Genomic DNA, 19,381 nt, shown 5'->3' on the forward strand with positions numbered 1-19,381 from the left:
ACTTTCTACAGTGCCATAGTTACCTACTATTGACTGACAAGCACTTCAACTTAAGCTGACAATCTTTCATTGCATGATATTGCTGGAGTAAGCTATAGATGTTGATCTGTATAACTTCTGGACATGTTTTATATACACTAGGGAGCATCTTAGCTCAGATTGAAAGGGGCAAAATGTTGCACACCACAGTTGTATGAAATGTCCCAACTTCTGACACTATGAAATCAAAAGTACAAGTGAAGGAACAAATCCAGAGTGACGTATGCTTGTTATACTACTCGTTGTCCAATTGTAATACTTCTAATATAATGATTTTAGTATGTGCTTCACATTTAATTCCTTATTTGGGATACTTATAGCAGAAAAGGCAAGCTATAGAAACAGAGAAGTTTGATATGCAGATGGAGAAATTTCCAGTTACTTCTTCGGGAAGAGGGAATCAGTGTCTGGAAGTTAGTATACACCTCTGAAAATCCTGACTACATTGCTGCCTGTTAGTGGCACAGAAAATGTGATCATGGTTTGATCCTGAAAAAAAGATAAGTATTTAAATAAACAACTGTACAAAACAGGACCCCCCCAAAGTCTAGGAATTCTTATACCTATACAGGAAATTTATTTAGTACAGATCATGGTATTTGGAATTTGCGGTTGGTTTTACATGATGCCACAAACACATTTTTACTGTATGCTCATTGTAAATATATATTAAATAATTAGCTTTTGATGCAACAAACTCATGCCCTTTTCAAATCCCCCATTCTATTAATTTTATCTGTACAACTATGTAAAGATTACGTAAAGTTGATACAGAAATTAGTAATAAAATGAGCCTTAGGCAGTAACATTAATAGACCAAATTCTGTCCACCTGGAGAGCTAGACAGTATTAATGCAGTTGCCCTAGCAGTATTGCTCAGTTCTGTTCTGTAATTTACATATACTTTGTAGTTCATGTCCTAAAGCCCATAAAAGAATGTAGATGAATACTGTCAAAAGAACTCCTGTAAAATTATGAAAATACAGCAGCTGTACGAAAGGTTAGAATAAGATCACTGGGTGATGGGATACCCAGGTGATGAGAGTTAATCAAGGTAAGAATTATTCTGCTTGACTGCTTGCACTGTGCTCTGTTGGGATTATTATGTTTGTTGCCTGGCATTCGAGTCAGCCAGGGGAGAAGTACTTCTGACAGTTCATGGAGGCGCTGCTGCTGATAATACACCATTATTACTGTGCATAAACTATAGGGAATGATGAGAAATGTGTGTATGTGGGGGGGGGGTGCGTTGAGACAGATGGAGTGCAACAGGGAGGCGAAGGCGGGAACAACAGGAAGAGATGAAGAGGTGTGTTGGGGGCACAATGAAAGAAAGACAGGACAGGTGGTAGGCTAATTACCCATTTGATTCTAACAAAAGTGAATGAGATTATCATCTGTTCAGTGCAAAATAAGTTGTAAGTCAGTTAAAAATGAATGGATTCTAAACTGCTTTTATTAACAATCTACATTTTATGATTTTTATATAAAACACATTGTAGCAGTAATGTCAGTTATGGCATCAAGTGAAAAACATTTTTCAGGCATCCTGTTAATTCTTCCCTCATCCTATATGGCCTATGTTTTTCATTAAAAGGCTTTAATGTATAATATTACTTAAGTCTGGTGTTTAGCAACTGAGCCTAATTAAAAACAAAAAAATAAAAGGTTGGATTATTACATCTGAAATTTCACATGTAGAGCCAACCTCCTGAAGTACATTAAACAGCAGATTGATTTTCGAGGGTTCAGATAATCCTGTGCTCTAAGAGATGCACTGTTGGTCACCAAGCAACAAAATCATGTGAACCGGCCATTTTAGAAGTAATGTGGGACAGCAACTGAAGAAATTGAACATCTCAGAGAACAGTCATGCCCCACCATCTCTGTCTCTCTCTCTCTCTCTCTCTCTCTTTCTCTTTCTCTGTGCATTTAATTTTCTAGAGGAGTTTACTATTGCTCTTTCAAATGCTGTCTTGCATGTCATGGTAACAATACAAAGGATCACTCACAGTGTGCCCAGCAGGTGGAATACATTACTGACAGAGAAACAGATATACCAGATTCTGTACTTCTTTATCTGAGTAGGCTGAGACAGTGTGCTTGTTAAAAATAGGAAGCGCTGTAACATTTTACTTGTGAACTGGAAAAGGACAGTACAGGTTCTGGGTATTCTCATTAACATACTCACTTGTCTTATTGCCTTAGATAGTACCAAATGGTGGCTATAAAGGTGGAGGCTGTCTGAAGTGTCCATGTTAGCAATGTTCATACTGCATTACTGACTAACTCTCATGTAGTTCATATCTAAACATAATGCCACAAATGTGAGTTTTACAAGCAGCTTTTTTTTTGCTGTTATCGGTGTGCCTGAATCTATGGTTAACCACAAGGTACAGTAGACTTCATGAGTGCATGTTGTTGTGTCTTTCGGCTTTTCCCGGTTAGGGGTCACCACAGCGGAACTCCAGTCCGCTAATGATTGGCAGTAGCTTTTTACGTGCCGAGTTGCCGGCCCTGACGCACAACCTTCAACGAAGGTAGGCCCATTCACGCATGTCTCCACACAGAAGACGCTCTAGCTGAGAATCAAACATGAGTGCATGTACTATGCTTTATTACCTAAACTTCTGTTTTTATTACTATTACTGTACATTCCCTACATAAGCACTAATAATTCAATATCATCATGAAGTAAGAATCTCTGAGACAATGCAACAAAATGACATTCCTTGCATCCTTACTCCTTCCTAACGGTATCATAATTTATTTGTTCTCACATCTCCAGTGCTTGACTTCATTAGTAGCCTCATATGAATTGCAGCTAGTGGGACCCTATCCATACACCAAGAAATGTATTTAGCCATAGCCCTCTAACCTGTTCTTATCATCCCTCTAATAATGTTACACCATTTTACACTTCACTACTACTAATTTTTTTCTGTGGACCAGCTCTTTTTAGACCCCTGATCAACTTTCTCCGCCACCTCATATCCTGTACTCCTCATACACACCCTCAATGACTCTATATATATATATATATATATATATATATATATATATATATATCTTACACACCTTCAAAGACTCATATATATATATATATATATATATATATGTATATATATATATATATATATATATATATATATATATATATACACATATATACACATATCTGCTGCCAGCAAACACCCTGTTTCACAATCTCCTCAATCGTTTACATTCCCCTCAACATATGGGTGATGCAGTGGTGCAAAGGTTAGCATTGCTGCCTCACAGCAAGAGGTTATCTGGTTTGATTCTCAGCCGGGGTGCCTTCTGTGCAGAGGCTGCATCTTCTCCCTGCATTCATGTAGGTTTCCTCTGACTGCTATTGTTTTCTCCCACATTCCAAAGACGTGTGTCTGGAAGGTTTCTCCCTGGAGCTCTGCTGAAAATGGGCTCTGTCCCAAATAGACTTTCCTGTTAAACAAATAATAAATAAAATATGTTTATTTTACCTACTTTCTCTGTTTTGCCAGCACCTCTACTCTGACATCAACCCCTTTAATTTAACTGGGGTGTTTGTATCATCTGTGAATAGGCCTCATATTCATGTTTACACTGGTCACATTGCTTTCATACTTCCTACGATCTTCCATCCCTCCTTCCAAGATTATTTCCTCCAACTCACATATTTCTTTTTCAAAATGCCTTTTAAATTCTTTACTGCCCTCTCCCTTAAAAACTTCCTAGATCTTTGTAGAGCTTGCTCCCTTCAACGCAGTGGTTAGTATTGTCACCTCACAACAAGAAGCTCTCAAGTTCAATTCATGGTTGGGGTGCCTTCTGTGTGGAGTCTGTGTGTCCTCCCTGCATTCATGTAGGTTTCCTCCAGGTGCTTCAGTATCCTCCCACATTCCAAAGATGTGTCTGGAGTGTTTCTCCCCAGGCCTCCACTGAAAATGGGTTCTGTCCCAGTCGGACTTTCATGGTAAACAAATCTTAAATAAATAAATATACACAAACTTGCGCAGACTACTGTCTGTTAATGACCTACTTGCTCTCTCACCTTTAGCCCCCTCCCAGCACTTTACTTTACTGATCACCATCCTCCTAACTCCCTCATACTTTGCTCAGTTCCACACTTTAATCCCAACATCTTAATTAAATCTCCAAAAAAGGAAGTTGTCTGGTCTTCTCTTCTTCCCTTCAGTAAATCTTATATTATCCTTATTCTGTTCTTACCCAACCTGCCATCATCACTGCCACCCCATCTGGCAAATCATTCACCTAGAATATATCATTTTGCCACCAGTTTTGCAAATATGCCTACATTTTCCAAAGCCTCTATTTATTTGTTTATGTGCTTGCTTGTTTGTTTATCTTTGTTAACCGGGTAAAATAACTGGTCCAAGAGTCATTTTCACCCACAATTTGGGACACAGGCAATACAAATTACAGGTACAAAAATAAAACATTGCAAACAGTCATTGCAAGCATATGACATGCTGTCAACCAAGCCATACAAATTACTGTACATCAAAGTAACACATCATAAATGCAAGTCAAACACGCAGAGGATAAAATATTCCAAGAACAGTCCTTATGGCCATGTGAACTGTTGTGGTACATGCCATGCAAATTGCTTGCAGTGCAATAACACCTACAGAAACAATCGGAGATTTACAGGCACTAGTGAAATTATACCTCAAGGAGTAGTATAAAGGAGCACAATTGTATTTACAGTTTATACAGGTTGGAAGTTGGTCACATTGAGCTGCTCATTGCAGCTGTTATTTGTAAACGTCTACTTCATATTAGACACAGTTAGAAGAGCTAACCTGGTTCATGACAGCATTTACATTAGTAATATCAAACATGCTTACAGTGATTTTCAGAAGAGAAGCAAGTTATCAGCACCTTGTAAGTCAGGTGGCAGAGACTTACATATGGAGGGGAAAATATTGTAGAAGGCCTCCTCAGTTACATGTGAATGGGGGTGTGATAAGCTGTAGATTGTCAAGACTCTGCAGTTTGTAAGGGGAGGTTCTAATGACAGAGAGTGATTTTGAGTGGGGAGCAGTGTACATCATTAAGCAGCCAGTAGGTTAGGGCAGCAAGTAGGAGCTTAGCTTAGGCCTCCACAGACCGCCATTGGGCTTTTTGTAAGATAGACCCCCCTCCCAGCTATCATAACTCATTACTAGCTCACATACTCTAATTCGTTTTAACCTACACCCCTCATCCACTGCACTATATTCATTGTTACATAAAACATTTCCCTACCTTTTTTCTGACGTATTCTATCCACTCACTTCCATTTCTCCAAATGTGTTCTAATTTCATAAGTAATTTTATGCCCAAATATTTTGCCTTATCTGCAACACTAGGTAGGTCACAGCCCACTCTTTCCTTCCCAATAGGGTATAATCACGGATTGTTTGGGGTAATGCTGCAACCTACCTGCTTCCTACACCATTTAAACATTTCCTAAATCCGTGCTTACAGAATATGAACATACAGCTATCTAAAAAGAGTAAAACATTTTCTGTTACTTCCATCCGCAATCTTATCAGCTATATGTGATGTGGTTTCTTTCCCGAAACATCCGTTACCATGGAAAAACTAATAGATGGTTTAACAGACATCCCTGATATATCCATATTTCTATTTTTACATCTCTGGATTTAAATTCATTGACCACTAATTGTATTTTTACCTGCCTATGCAGTGCAGTTAATCCCTACGCTAAATCTCTGTATTGTTCTCCTTCACATAATCAGGCATACAAGTCTCTGCTGAATAATATCAAACCTTTCTTTATGTCAGGTAGCACTGTTCAGGCTCCTTCTCTCCTGACTTCTGTGCCCATTTATCAAATCCCTTCCAGTGCTGCCAAAATCTTCCTCTTTTGAGAGCAAATAGACTGAAACTGGTCAAATGTGATCAGTGCTCTACCTGGCTAGCAAATTCAGATAAATATTGCATGGCGCAGTGGTGCAGCCAAGAGGTCCTCTGGTTCAATTCTCGACTGGAGTGCCTTCTGTGTGGAGTCTGCATGTCCTCCCTGCGTTCATGTGGGTTTCCTCCGGGTGCTCCGGTTTCCTCCTACATCACAAAAACATGCAGCTGGAGCATTTCTCCCCAGGCCTCTGCTGAAAATTGGCTTAATTCCAAGTCAGACTTTCCCAGTAAACAAATGTTAAATAAATAAATAAACATCCATACATGTATTCATTCATTCATTCATTCATTCATTCATTCATTCATTCATTCAGTGCTGCATCTGGTCTGCATGACAATACACTGAAGAATATACCGGAATCCGCCCTTACAACTAATATTGCAAATAATACCTTCATCCCCCACCTATTACCTGTCCCTTGGGAAACATTACTTCTGTCACCCTCCCTCCTGTTTGTAACATCCTGTCCCTCCTTTAACACCCTGTCAAATGCAGTCTTTAAATCATTCAGAGGTTCATAGGTAGGTACTAGGCCATCTGCCCGAGGGCATTTATAAGCCTAACTAGAGTGTGTCGGCTTTCACCGTCCCATTGATTAATTAACTGAGCCTCTGTCAAGCAGAGTTAATGAAGTGACCCCAGGGGTGTATTTTCTATAACCCATCCACTCGTCAAGGTTTCTCTTGAAGAGTGTTAGTGAGGGGCTCTGCCTAATGTAGATAGAAATTTTGTTCCAAAGCATGGGGAGTCTCTGTGACAGGAATCTATCCCTCCAGCATGTTCTATTTATTGTTGTGGCGAGATTTAGCTCACTAGAGTGCGTGGCTCGCAGTGTTTTGGATTTCTTTAGGTGGAGCATTTCCATCAATTCTGAGTTGGACATGCCTTTGTAAGTCAGGCAGAGATCACCTCTGAGTAAGCGATATGCCACTGAGTACAGCCGGAGTTTTTTCAGTCGGTCTGCATAGGACATATATTTGAGGCCAGTAATCCTCTTGGTGAGGTACTTTTGTGGTCTTTCCAGCTGTTGGAAGTGTCTTGTGACGTACATCTCAAATGAGGCATTGTACCCTATGATGGGTATGATGAGTGATGAGTAGAGGGACACTGTAACCTCTTTATTTCTAGATGCAAACCCTTTAGTAATTAGATGGGCCACATAGAAGGATTTCCTAACTACTTTGGTAATATGATTGTCAAAGGAGAGATTACTATCTACCTGGGTCCCCAGATCTCTTATTTTCTCTTCTGTATTAAGGGGGTTGCCACCTATGTGGTAATTCGTTGGTGTTTTGTTTTTCTCAAATGGGATGACTATGCATTTTTTGGCATTTAGCTTGAGGCCATGACTTTGACACCAGGTGTCCGTCTCAGTAAGGACTTTTTGGAGGATGTCCGTGACAGCCGGAGAGTCAATTATGGCTGTGTTTGCCTGTACTTCTGAGAACTATATGCCAAACAGTAGGGGTCCCAGGACCGAGCCTTGCGGGACACCACTTGTGACTGGTTTAGAGTTGGACCTGGAGCCTGCTATTCTTACCGCATGAGTTCTGTCTGTAAGCCAGTTGGCAACCCATCTTGTGACGTAGGGGTTTATGTTCAGGCTGGTGAGTTTTTCTATAATACCTGAGTTTGGAATGGTGTTGAATGCCTGGCGAGGTCAAGGTAGGCTGTGTGAACCACCTTTCCCTTGTCTATGGCCTTGGTGACTGTCTCAAAGAAGTCAACCAGGTTTAGTAGGCATGATCTGCCCTTAACAAAGCCGAACTGGGTTGGGTCAAGTGTTTGGAGGTTCTCAATGTCTTTGTTAATGAGTTCCATGATGATGCACTCCATAGCCTTGCAGACCAGGCTAGTCAAGCTTATGGGGTGATAGTTACAGGTTCAGTTGTGGCCCTTACTTTGTGGAGCAGAATAACCATTACTGTGCACCATTCTATGGGCACGTAGCCTGTTGAGAGGTGAGCTTGAACAGTGTGTTTAGGTGGGGGGGGGGTTAGTTCATGCAAGACACATCCTAGGACACCATCTGGCCCCATTGATGCTGTGTTTTTGGCTTTTGAAAGGGCTGTTTTCACCTGTGCGTCTGTGATTTCCGGGATACTACACTTTTCCGGTATTGTTGTGGGCCCTTTTGGAGGTGAGAGGGGGGTGAAATTTGCACTGAATCTATCTGCCAGGATGTTGGCAATATCAGTAGGTTCAGTATATTTTGTGCTATTTTGCAGTAGCTCAGAGCATATCTGTGAGTTGCCACTTAGATTCTTGACATAGCTAAAGAAGGCTTTGTGGTTATCTTTCGAATCCTTGGCTATTTTTCTTTCGATGATAGCCTTGGATGATTTTATGAGGGACCTTAGTTTCTTACTGATACTGATCAGGGATGTCTTTCCTTCTTGGGATTTGCTTTTTTCTGAACTAGTTTCCTCCTTTTATTGTATAACTTATTTATGGCAGGGGTCCACCAGACTGGTTTCCTTCTCTTAGGGGAGTGAGCCTTGGTTTTGCTAGGGATGGCACGATCCATGCATAATTGTAGGTGCTCATAGAGGGCATTTGTAAAGGATTCTGCATCTTGGGCAGTGTTATCCTTTAACGTGGGGGCTGTGAAACTTATCACCTCTGTCTTAAATAAGGTGAAGTTTGCTTTTGAAAAGTTTTTCACTGTGGTTTCCTTGGTTGGGGGTGGTGGTGGGGTGTGGACATCCAGAGTGATTAGTTTATGGTCTGATCTAACCACTGACAGGTTGACCTCCAATGCGGAACACTTGTCGCCCATGTTGGTGATGACCAGGTCCAATATGTTTTCACCTCTGGTAGGGGAGTTTACCAGCTGATCCAGGGCATTTGAGTTGATAAATTCCAGGTAGCGCTGAGTCTGGGAGTTTGTACTCAAGTAGTTTTCCCAGTTAATGGTAGGGTAATTGAAATTGCCCAATATCAGGGTGTTTGGTAGGACCTTCATGTTTTCCAGTGACTCCAGAAAGGCAGAGTGGTGGTCCTGGGTCATGGAGGGTGATCTGTAGTAGACCACAATTTGCATTGCTGATTTGCCTGATGTTAGTTGTACATGGATGATCTCAGAGGTATCATGTTGCACCACTAACCTGGAGGTGTAGGTATCCTTGATGAATATGGATACATGCCCTCCTTTTGTGTTTCGGTCCATGTTCTGTGGCCGAAATGTGTGGTATGAGTTGTAGCCCAGTAGTGCTGGAGTGCTCTCTGGAGCCTTGAACCAGGTTTCAGTTACTGCACAGATGTCGACGTTCTCCATACTGAGGAGTGCTTTGAGCACATGCATTTTGAGATTTAAACTCCTGGCGTTGAGTAGCATAACCCTCATTTTTTTATTTGTACTGTTTATGGAGGTGGGTTTGACGTTTGAGCCTTGCCTAAAAAAGGCACTATGGGGGCAGCAAGAGCCTTGGCCAGTATTCGAAAGCCTAGGGTTGACAGGTCCAAGCCGTCTCTTATGAAGCAACGTGGCTTGTCAAGCATGTCTTCCCAGGCTGACAGACACTGGATCCCCTTTGAATGACACCAGAAGCTTAGCCAAATGTTGAAATTGATCATTTTTTCTTTATACTGAGGTATCATTCTTGGTGAGGGCAGGATGCTACTCAGGGTCAGGGTCATACCCGCCTGGGCTACATGATCAGAGAGCTCTTCCAATTCTCTTTTCATGTAGTCCAGGGAGGTACGTCTCAGGTCATTCAGACCAACATGAACAATGACAGAGTCATATTTGTACTTGTTCTGTTGTGACCTGAGTGCTTGTGTTATGTGGCGGATTCTGGCTCTCGACAGGCAGCTATTAGTAACCTTCTCCTTGTCCAGCCTAGTGAGTGGGACGTCAGTGTGCCTGACTATAGAGTCACCTATTACTGGTGTGTTAGATATGTTATTTCACCTTAAGGGCTGTGATCGTGCAGCATATTGATTTTGTGTTTTATGTGTTGTCTGGTTTGTGGCAGGAGGTGCAAGTTGTTTGGGTGTCTGCTTTGGAGCTCCTGGATGCTTTTGTTGGTTTTTATTTAGAGCTTCCGAGTATGATTTAGTGTATTTATGTGTATTTTTTGCCAGTGCTGGTTTAGTAGGTCTATGTGAGGCTGGAGGTGTGGTCCAAGTGTTAACCTTCTCCTCATGACTGTCTGTTCCAGTCTTGGGTGGAGAGACCTTAGCCTCCAGTTTGGCTGTATAATTGCATCACTCGCATATGTTAATATTTTGTGGTAGGAGGAGAGGGTTGTTTGTGTACATGAGGCAGTTGTAACATTGCCTCAGGATACCCAGGTTCACCAGCTGGACTGGAGAGTACACCTGAAGTTGCCCTTTGGTCATGCCTGAATAGTAGGGTGAGCTGCTTAGTCACTTGGTTGGTGAGGGGTGGATAAAGAGCCTTGCTCTGCTGGGCAATCAAGTGTTGGGGTATATTAGTGCTTGCTATTAGGTCTGAGCAAGTGCTGGACTGTAGGATGCTTTTTGAGTGCTAAGGTTGAGAGACTAGTTTCAAGGGAAAAACTGAAGAGGAGACTTAGTGGAGCCAGGAATAATTTAACCGTAGCTAACCGGTGCTGCTCGGCGCACAAAAACGTGCAAACGCGGTTTTCAAACTAATAACCTCTGTGCTGGAACCACTCCTCTAGGGACAGAGAGGCTGCTCAAAGCTCCCCTCTCTCACAGGTGAACAGAGAAACTTCCCTCTATCCAAGTAAGGTATGGGCAACTCAGAAACTTGTAACACAGCCCTGAATTCAGCACTAGCCTGAAAACTGGACTATACTAGCTTAGAAGGATGGGAAACAAGGAATGTTTTTTTTTTTTTTTTTTGAAAAGATAAGGCAAAAACAATAAAAAGTACACTTGAAACAGCTTTAAATGACTACAAGTGATCCGAAAAGGCTATCATACTTTAGTGTGTAGCCTACAACAGTTAAACAAATTATTTAAACAAAAAATGACGTTTTAAAAGTGCAGGCAGTCAAATAAGTACAATATGTGAAAAAAACAAGCTTTTAAATCACAATAAACACTGGAAAAATCAGTGTTTAGGCGGAAAACAGTTAAGTACAGCAAGAAAATACAGAAAACTGATACTTAATCACTCCAAATACTCTCTTTTAAGCTAGAAGGCTTGTATCAGTTTAAGGCTTTCTAGTGCTTTCCAGTAGGTTAGTCACAGGAACGATGGGAAACAAGCGCAGATGTGGTCTTTTAAACCATAAAGTTGAAAGAGATGGACAGCTCCCCAAATGATCAATAAACTACAATTCCTCGGCCAAGAACCACTCCTCTTATGGTAGACAGGCTACCTAGTACTTACCACTACCACTGATAAGCTAGAAGGCTTCCCTCCAACACAGAAAGGCTTGCGGGGCTCAGAAGCTTACTAACAGTCCTGGATACAGCAACTCTGTATCTGAACTAGGCTAGTTACAGGAAAGTAGAGAAAAAAGCACAAGTGCGGCTTTTAAACCAGAAAGTTGAAAGAGATGGGAATAAACTGCCCAAACGGCCAGTAGCTACAATTTCTGGGCCAGGAACCACTCCCCTTGTGGTAGATAGGCAACCTAATGCTTACCACTCCCACTGATAAGCTAGAAGGCTTCCCTCCAACACAGAAAGGCTTGGGGCGCTCAGAAGCTTACAAAGAGTCCTGGCTACAGCAAATCTGTACCTGGACTAGACTAGTTACAGGAAAGGCAGGGAACAAGCATAAACGCAGGCTTTTAAGCCAGCAAGTTGAAAGAGATGGAAAACTGCCTAAACGGCCAATAAACTACAATTTATGGGCCAAAACCCACTCTTCCTGTGGAAGATAGGCTATGTAGTGCTTACCACTCCCACTGATAAGCTAGAAGGCTTCCCTCCAACACAGAAAGGCTTGGGGGGCTCAGACGCTTACCAACAGTCCCGGAAACAGCAAGTCTGTATCTGGACTAGACTAGTTACAGGGAAGGCAGGAAACAAACGTAAATGCGTCTTTTAAACTAGAAAGTTGAAAGAGATGGGGAAAAAACTGCTCAAACGGCCAATAAGGTACAAGTTCTGGGCCAGGAGCCACTCCTCTTGTGGTAGATAGGCTACCTAGTGCTTACCACTCCCACTGATAAGCTAGAAGGCTTCCCTCCAACAAAGAAAGGCTTGGGGGGCTCAGAAGCTTACCAACAATCCTGGATACAGCAACTCTGTATCTGGACTAGGCTAGTTACAGGAAAGGTGGGAAACAAGCGCAAGTGCAGCTTTCAAACCAGAAATTTGAAAGAGATGGAAGAAAACTGCCCAAAACGGCCAATAGCTACAATTTCTGGGCCAGGGACCACTCCTCTTGTGGTAGATAGGCTACCTAATGCTTACCACTCCCACTGATAAGCTGGAAGGCTTCCCTCCAACACAGAAAGGATTGGGGGGCTCAGAAGCTTACAAAGAGTCCTGGATACAGCAAATCTGTACCTGGACTAGACTAGTAACAGGAAAGGCAGGAAACAATCAGAGGGTTGAAAGAGATGGAAAAGCTTCCCAAACGGCCAAAAAAAACTATAATTTCTGGGCCAGAAATCTCTCCTGCTGTGGTAGATAGGCTACCTAGTGCTTACCACTCCCACTGATAAGCTAGAAGGCTTCCCTCCAACACAGAAAGGCTTGGGGGGTTCAGGAGCTTATAAACTGTCCTGGTGGACTAGACTAGTTACAGGAAAGGCAGGAAACAAGCTTAAAATTTTTTTTTTTTTTTTTTTTACAGAAAAGCAGCTAAAACAACAGTATATACAATTCAAATGCAGTGCAGGCTGGCACAAATGTGTAGCAATATTATGGCAAATACAGTTTAATTAAATGCAATTAAATTAAAAAATGACTAAAAAACAAGTGTAGAAGGTATTACATTAGAAGGCTACTAACAAGCAGTAATAAGTGCAGAGTAAGAGAAGAGCAACTGAACAAATAGCACGCAGTACAGTAACTAAGGCAGTTACAGTAAGAACAGCTGAATAAAGTATATATATATATATATACATACATATATATATATAGATACATATATATATATATATATATATATATATATACATACATATATATTATTTTATTTTTTTTTTTTTGAGGGAGGGAACAGAGCAGGATTCACCACTTCTGCACTCATCGGTTTGTAAAAAGTCAGTCGGGAAACCGTCCACCATTCATTAATATGTCTCAACTGTACAACTGCTGACAGAAATTTCTCCTTATCTGCATCTGTGCCCAGTTTTATTTTACTGACTTCATCTGTAATATGTATCATAATTTGGAGAGGGTCCCTTTAAGATTAAGGTAACCATACTTGGTTAGGCTTATCCCCTTGGATTAGCTGGATGGGCTTTTTCTAAAGTAAATAGATTTTTCATCAGGTGTGAGTCCTGTTCATTAGTTTAAGTGCAGTGCCTTTTATAAAGGGTTTCACTACTTTGTGCCTCCCACAAGATCCTTCTTTTCTTCCTTTTCCATTCATCTCTCCTTCCCTTTCCTTTCCTTGAATAGCCACTCAAAAATCACACATGCAGCTCAGCTATCCTCTTTCTACGTATCTCCCTCCTGCCTTCCTGATGATAAAATACAACACACAACCCTTTCTTTGTTTCCTGGCCATTTAGGTTCTATTTCAGTCATACCTGTCAACCTCTTAGTGCAATAAATCAGGACGTAGCCTAGAATAATTGGGGACAAAGACCCAAAAATAGGGACAGATTTTTAACATTGCTTTTATAAACATAAAATATTGCCAGAATAACAGGATTTGTGTTAGACTGCATTTTCTGAAGGATATGAAATCTGAAACTCAAATATATGTCTTTATTTACTGACTTCAAGTCCTCATTGATTTTCCAGAAAAACACAAATGTTATGAGGAACAACCCAAAAATATGAGGCAAAAATCTGGACATTCTGCAAAGATCTCGACAGGTGAGAGGTATGATAGTATTTTACTGTCCTGTTCTCTTCACTGTCCATCATTCCTCTGCTTCTCTAACTCAGTCAGCTCAACCCACTTCCTGTCTGTCACTCTGCTATGCCTCAGACTGTAATCTCTGCAGTTTTCTTTCAAGTCAAGGCATCTTATTATTTATTTCCATTTGTTGACTGGGAAAGTCCAACTAGGACAGAGCCTATTTTCAGCAGAGGCCCTGGGAGAAATGCTCCAGACACATATCTTTGGAATGTGGAAGGAAACCAGAGTACCCAGAGAAAACCCATGCAAATGCAGGGAAGACATGCAGACTTCATGCAGAAGGCACCCCAGCTGAGAATTGAACCAGAGAACCTCTTGCTGTGAGGCAACAATGTTAACTGCTGCACCACTGCACTAAGCCACTTATAAATTCTTCTAGTCTCCCTCTAGTCAGTCATTCTCCATTCCAGTTCACCTTCATCACAGTCTACCACATTCCTTCTCAAATAACTCTTAGCACTGTAAGTCATTTGGCCTTCTTTACTATCTTGGACTCCACTTCTATCTGTTCTTTGTCCACTCAAGTAAAAACAGCAGTTGGTAAGGGACTAACTACAAATGCAACTTCTTTACAATAGGAAAGTTAAATGAAACTGTCATCTGTTGTGGCACAACAGATACCATGCTTGGCATTGATACAGAAGGCTGCTGGTTCAACTCCCACAGCAAGTATATGGATTTCTGACACTGCAGTGCATCATAAGGGGAATGCTGCACTCCTGAGTGTGTAGTCCTTAGGATAAGATGTTAAACCGAGGCCTCATTTGCTTAAGATAGTGGTAGCTCAGGTGGATATAAAAGATCCCACAGCAGCAATTGAAAATAGTAGAGGAAATTATCTGGTGCCCTGGCCAAATTTCCCCCAGTTGGATATCCCCTTAAAAAAGGCCACTAGTCTCGCTGTAATAACCCGATCAACAAAGGATAAATAAAAATAAATAATCTGTAAAAATATTGCAGATAAAATCTTTCTGCTAACTAATAGCAACAGTATATAGGTGAATAGCTGGCTGTGAGACTGCAAAACATGGGAATAGTATATTACATACTGTAGCCTACTGAGGTGTCCAGTGGAGTCCTTCAGGCCTTACTGATCGGTCCAAATGCTATGCTGTCTGGTCTTCTGAGTAAAACTGCAGTTTGATTATTGAATTTTGTGATACAGTCTCATCACTGAAAACCTGAAACTACAATTACCTGTCCAAGGATGCAAAAAGTACTATAAAAGAGACTAAATAAACTGTATACAATGTTCTAATAGTAGTTTCCTTCTTAATGTTACTACGTTTAGTACCATCAAATTTGAGAAAAAGGAGATCATCTTTGATGACAAAAGTAATAGGAAGATGCTAAGGGGGGGGGTCAAATTTATATCTATAATTCACTTTACAGCGATAACTGGATAGCTGAAACAGTTCAATCCAATTGGTGACCACTAACACTGTTTTTAATTTGGCATGAAGCTGTAAGCCCTTGGAGTTAGTTATAATAGATTAGCAGGTGATGGAGGCAAAGTACCCTGCATGGGGGTGTGAAGATTTTACCCTCCACAAAGAAAAAAGTATAGCTGGTTATCTGTTATGCAGAATAGGTTCAATTATCCAATTTCTTTGAAAAGTGATTAATAGATGCAACGTGTATTTGATTAAAGGTAGACAATAAAATTAAGGTTCTAAGAGTTATGGTAGACAGTAAAGTTTAACTTTGAGCAACATGCAATAACTAAAGTAGGGAAAGTTGACTGTGTAGCACAGCTGAGACACAGAGGTATTTGAAGCAGATTGTGGGAAGTAATTTTTGCTTTGCGTTCCTCATTGATTAGGACAAAAACTGTAAAGGTGTTGTTACAGGATATAACAGCAATGTTTAGTTGAGTGGTTTTAGTCTGAGTACTTGATATTTAGGGTCTATATGACGCTATCGAATGGACTAAATAGCGAATGCTATTTAGTCGATCCGATACTGTCGAAATGGCAAAATAGCGAAGTCACGGAATATCAAATCGTCTTCGGGACTTTGGCATTTCCTCCACTAGGGTGTGATCTCGGAGTTGGTATATTTAAGTAGGGGGTGTGGGGGATGGGGGGTGGCAAAGCCCTCCATTTAAATTTGTGTTTAAGTTTATTTTTTTTTACGGAGCAGCAAATTTTTTTCCCTGGGAAAAAATTTGTTGTTGCGTTTGTTCGATATTTTGTTGTTTCGATATTATCGGTATGATGAAATAGCGTTCACTATTTACATCGTACGATAATATGATATAGATGCGATATTTATTATTTAATTATTTATTTGGCATTTCTTTACCAGGAAAGTCGACTCAGTCATGAGGTACCCATTTTCAGCAGAGGCTCGGGGAGAAAAACTCCAGATACATAATGGTTAACAGAAATGAAAAACGAGACAGACATAATAAAGTCATAACATTCAAGTGCAAACATGTAAACAACACACTAGTTTGTCAGAATGTGAACTTAACACACATAATAAAGTCAAAACATTAAAGCACAAAATTTGAAAAATTACACATTAGTTTGTCAGAATAAAAACTCAACTAAAGTCATACTGTTCAAGCATAAATTATATGGAAAGGCTGGTAATAGGAAGATGCATCATTATTTACATAATAGATGATTATCATAACGATTATTAATATTCTAGAGGTAATGAAATATGGTAACAGAGTACATTGGTGAAGGTGTTGGACAGTACGAGTAGAGAGGAATAGGGTGTGACTGAGGGGATAGTAGGAATAGATGTGGAAAAGGGATGACTGTATATCACAGTGAGTTTCACTGCAATGTGCTGTATTTTGCAAGCTGCCAGAGCACTTTTCTGGAATTTCTCCCATTTTCTCCATAGTGTTACGTCCACAGAGTTGGTATATATAAAGTGGATATAAAAGGTTTACACACCCTTGTAAAACATCAGGTTTTTATGATATAAAAACATGATACGACAAGAAATCATTTCAAAACTTTTCCCACCTTTAATGTGACCTATAACCTGTACAATTCAATTGAAAAACAAACAAATCTGTTAGGGGAAACAATATAAAAAATAAAAAAAAACATGTAATAAGCTGGTTGCCTACGTGTGCACACCCATAAATTAGTACTTTGCTGAAGCACCTTTTGATTTAATTACAACATTTAGTCTTCTTGGGTAGGAGTCTATCAGCATGGCGCATCTTGACTTGGCAATATTTGCCCACTCTTCCTTGCAAAAGCACTTCAAAACTGTCAGATTGTGAGGGCATCTCTTGTGCACAGCCCTCTTCAGGTCACCCCACAGATTTTCTATTTGATTTAGGTCTGGGCTCTGGCTGGGTCATTCCAAAACTTTAAATCTTCTTCTGGTGAAGCCATTCTTTTGTTGATTTGGATATATGCTTGGGGTCATTGTCATGCTGAAAGGTGAAATTCCTCTTCATCTTCAGCTTTCTAGCAGATGCCTGAAGGTTTTGGGCCAACAGTGACTGGTATTTGGAACTGTTCACTCAATTCACCAATAATCAGACATGATAATTTTGTCTCCCTTTCTCATAGTACAGTCGCACGACTTAAAAACATTGTGATCTTCTCCCCCTCTACCTTACCTCTCTAGTGGAGCTTGAATGAGGTCCTTTGGTATAGTGATAAACCCCCTTATTTTTGTGGCCTGCCGGATGCAGTGTTTCTTACTGTCTTTGTCTGCTTCTATGAGCTATGGATGCTACATTCTACCTCTCTTCCTGGCTTAGCTCCCTCACTCAGCAGGTGCCCCCCCCCACCTATCCCATTGGCACTTGTCTGCAGTCCTCAGACCCTATTCATTCTACATCTCCATGCCCTTTAGTCAGCCTTCTTCTGCTGTATTTTCTCCAATGTCTAACATCTTCATCTTCTACCTTGAGTCCTTGACCATTCACCCCTACAGCCTTACAACTCAAGAAGCAACTCTAAAATGTTACCCCTTTCTCCATACTTGAACTTGTTGTATTCCCCCATTCCCCAGCATCCCTCATCTTACAGTTTCTCCCCCCTTTCTGCAATCGTTCTACTCTTCTCCTTGTTTAGCTAACAACCTGCTTATCATCCAGCCTTTGTTCAGCCTATTCAGCACACTTTAAACTACTGCTCCTGTCTTTGACCCCCAAGCTTTTTGGTATATATGTCTATATGATACTACCTTTTACCTTCTGTACTGTTACCCCCTCACCCAAACTGCCATTGTTGGCTGTCTGTTAAAAGGTTCCATGTGTTGCACAGTCCTGAATACCTTCATCTTCCTCTTCTTCCTTATGGCCTGACATATCTTCAGCACCACTACACCTGAAATGAGTTTTCTATTTTCATGCTTTTTGCAGCTATTTTGATATCCTCTGACACACCTACCACACGTGGCCATATTTTGTAATCTAAATACTTGCTCATATTGGTTCATTCAGATCTACCCAAACTTCCTAGTTATATAAGTTAGAGATAAGAAGTCTCACCATTAACAGGTACACACAGCCCCCTTTAACATGTTCTGTAGATTGACAAATAAAGTTGCGCTTTGGGGACCACATCTCTTCCTTATGCCCAATTTTTTGCTTATGTGGACTATGGTTCCATGTCTTAATATAGGCTGCTCCCAGTGACATTTTTTTTTTTTTGGGCTTGTACCTCTTCTCTTTATGCCCACTTCTAGCTATGCTTTTCCTTTCACCTTCCTCTTTGATTTGGCGTTTCCACAGCATCTCCATAATGCTTTTCTGGCCTTTTTTATTACTATGCCATGGTCTGCTGTCTACCTCTTCCACATTCTCTACCTCTGATTGCACAGTGCTGGGATGCATTCAGACGACACTGTGTGCCATATCACTAACTTACCACAACACCTCCAGTTTTACCTATGTTTCCTCCCCTTTCCTGTACTACCCAGCTCACTGCATTTCTACTTATTCTTTCTCCCAGGACAAAGGCATTCTTAGGATCACCTCTTTCTCATAAAATTATCTGGCTTCTTTAAAGGATTAGAAGATCCAGCACCAGCCTTTCCATACTACTATTAGAAAATCAGGATATGTCAACCATATTAGGGCCTCCATATGCCTTATCTGACAGGACACATAATCATAGATCTAGCTTCTGTTTTAAAGGGTCATCAAAAAATCCTCCATAATTTGGACCTTATGATTTTGTATAGCAACCCCTCACATGGTTGTCACCTTTTCTGATACTGATTTTCTTAAGAGAACTTCTCCTGTTCTTGTCAAAGATGCCATAATCCTTCCTGTAGGGGGCCATCTTGTGCACTTTCTCCAGACTTATTTGGTCTCCCCAGTTTACCAACCTGCTGAACTGTAACACCAGCACACTAAGCCAATTTAGACTCCCAAACATTTCAGGCAATCCTGTGATCTGCAGGTTCTCATGTCAAAT

General features: G+C 40.7%; 1 protein-coding gene across 1 annotated transcript in view; it reads left to right on the forward strand.

Moving 5' to 3' along the window:
• NOL4 (nucleolar protein 4) overlaps positions 1–19,381 on the forward strand; it is a 2,553,475-nt gene that overhangs the window by 2,662 nt on the left and 2,531,432 nt on the right. The gene's annotated exons all lie outside the window — the stretch shown is intronic.

The sequence above is a fragment of the Protopterus annectens genome, chromosome 3.part1, assembly GCF_019279795.1.
Source record: "Protopterus annectens isolate FY-2018-M chromosome 3.part1, PAN1.0, whole genome shotgun sequence".
NCBI lineage: Eukaryota > Metazoa > Chordata > Ceratodontiformes > Protopteridae > Protopterus > Protopterus annectens.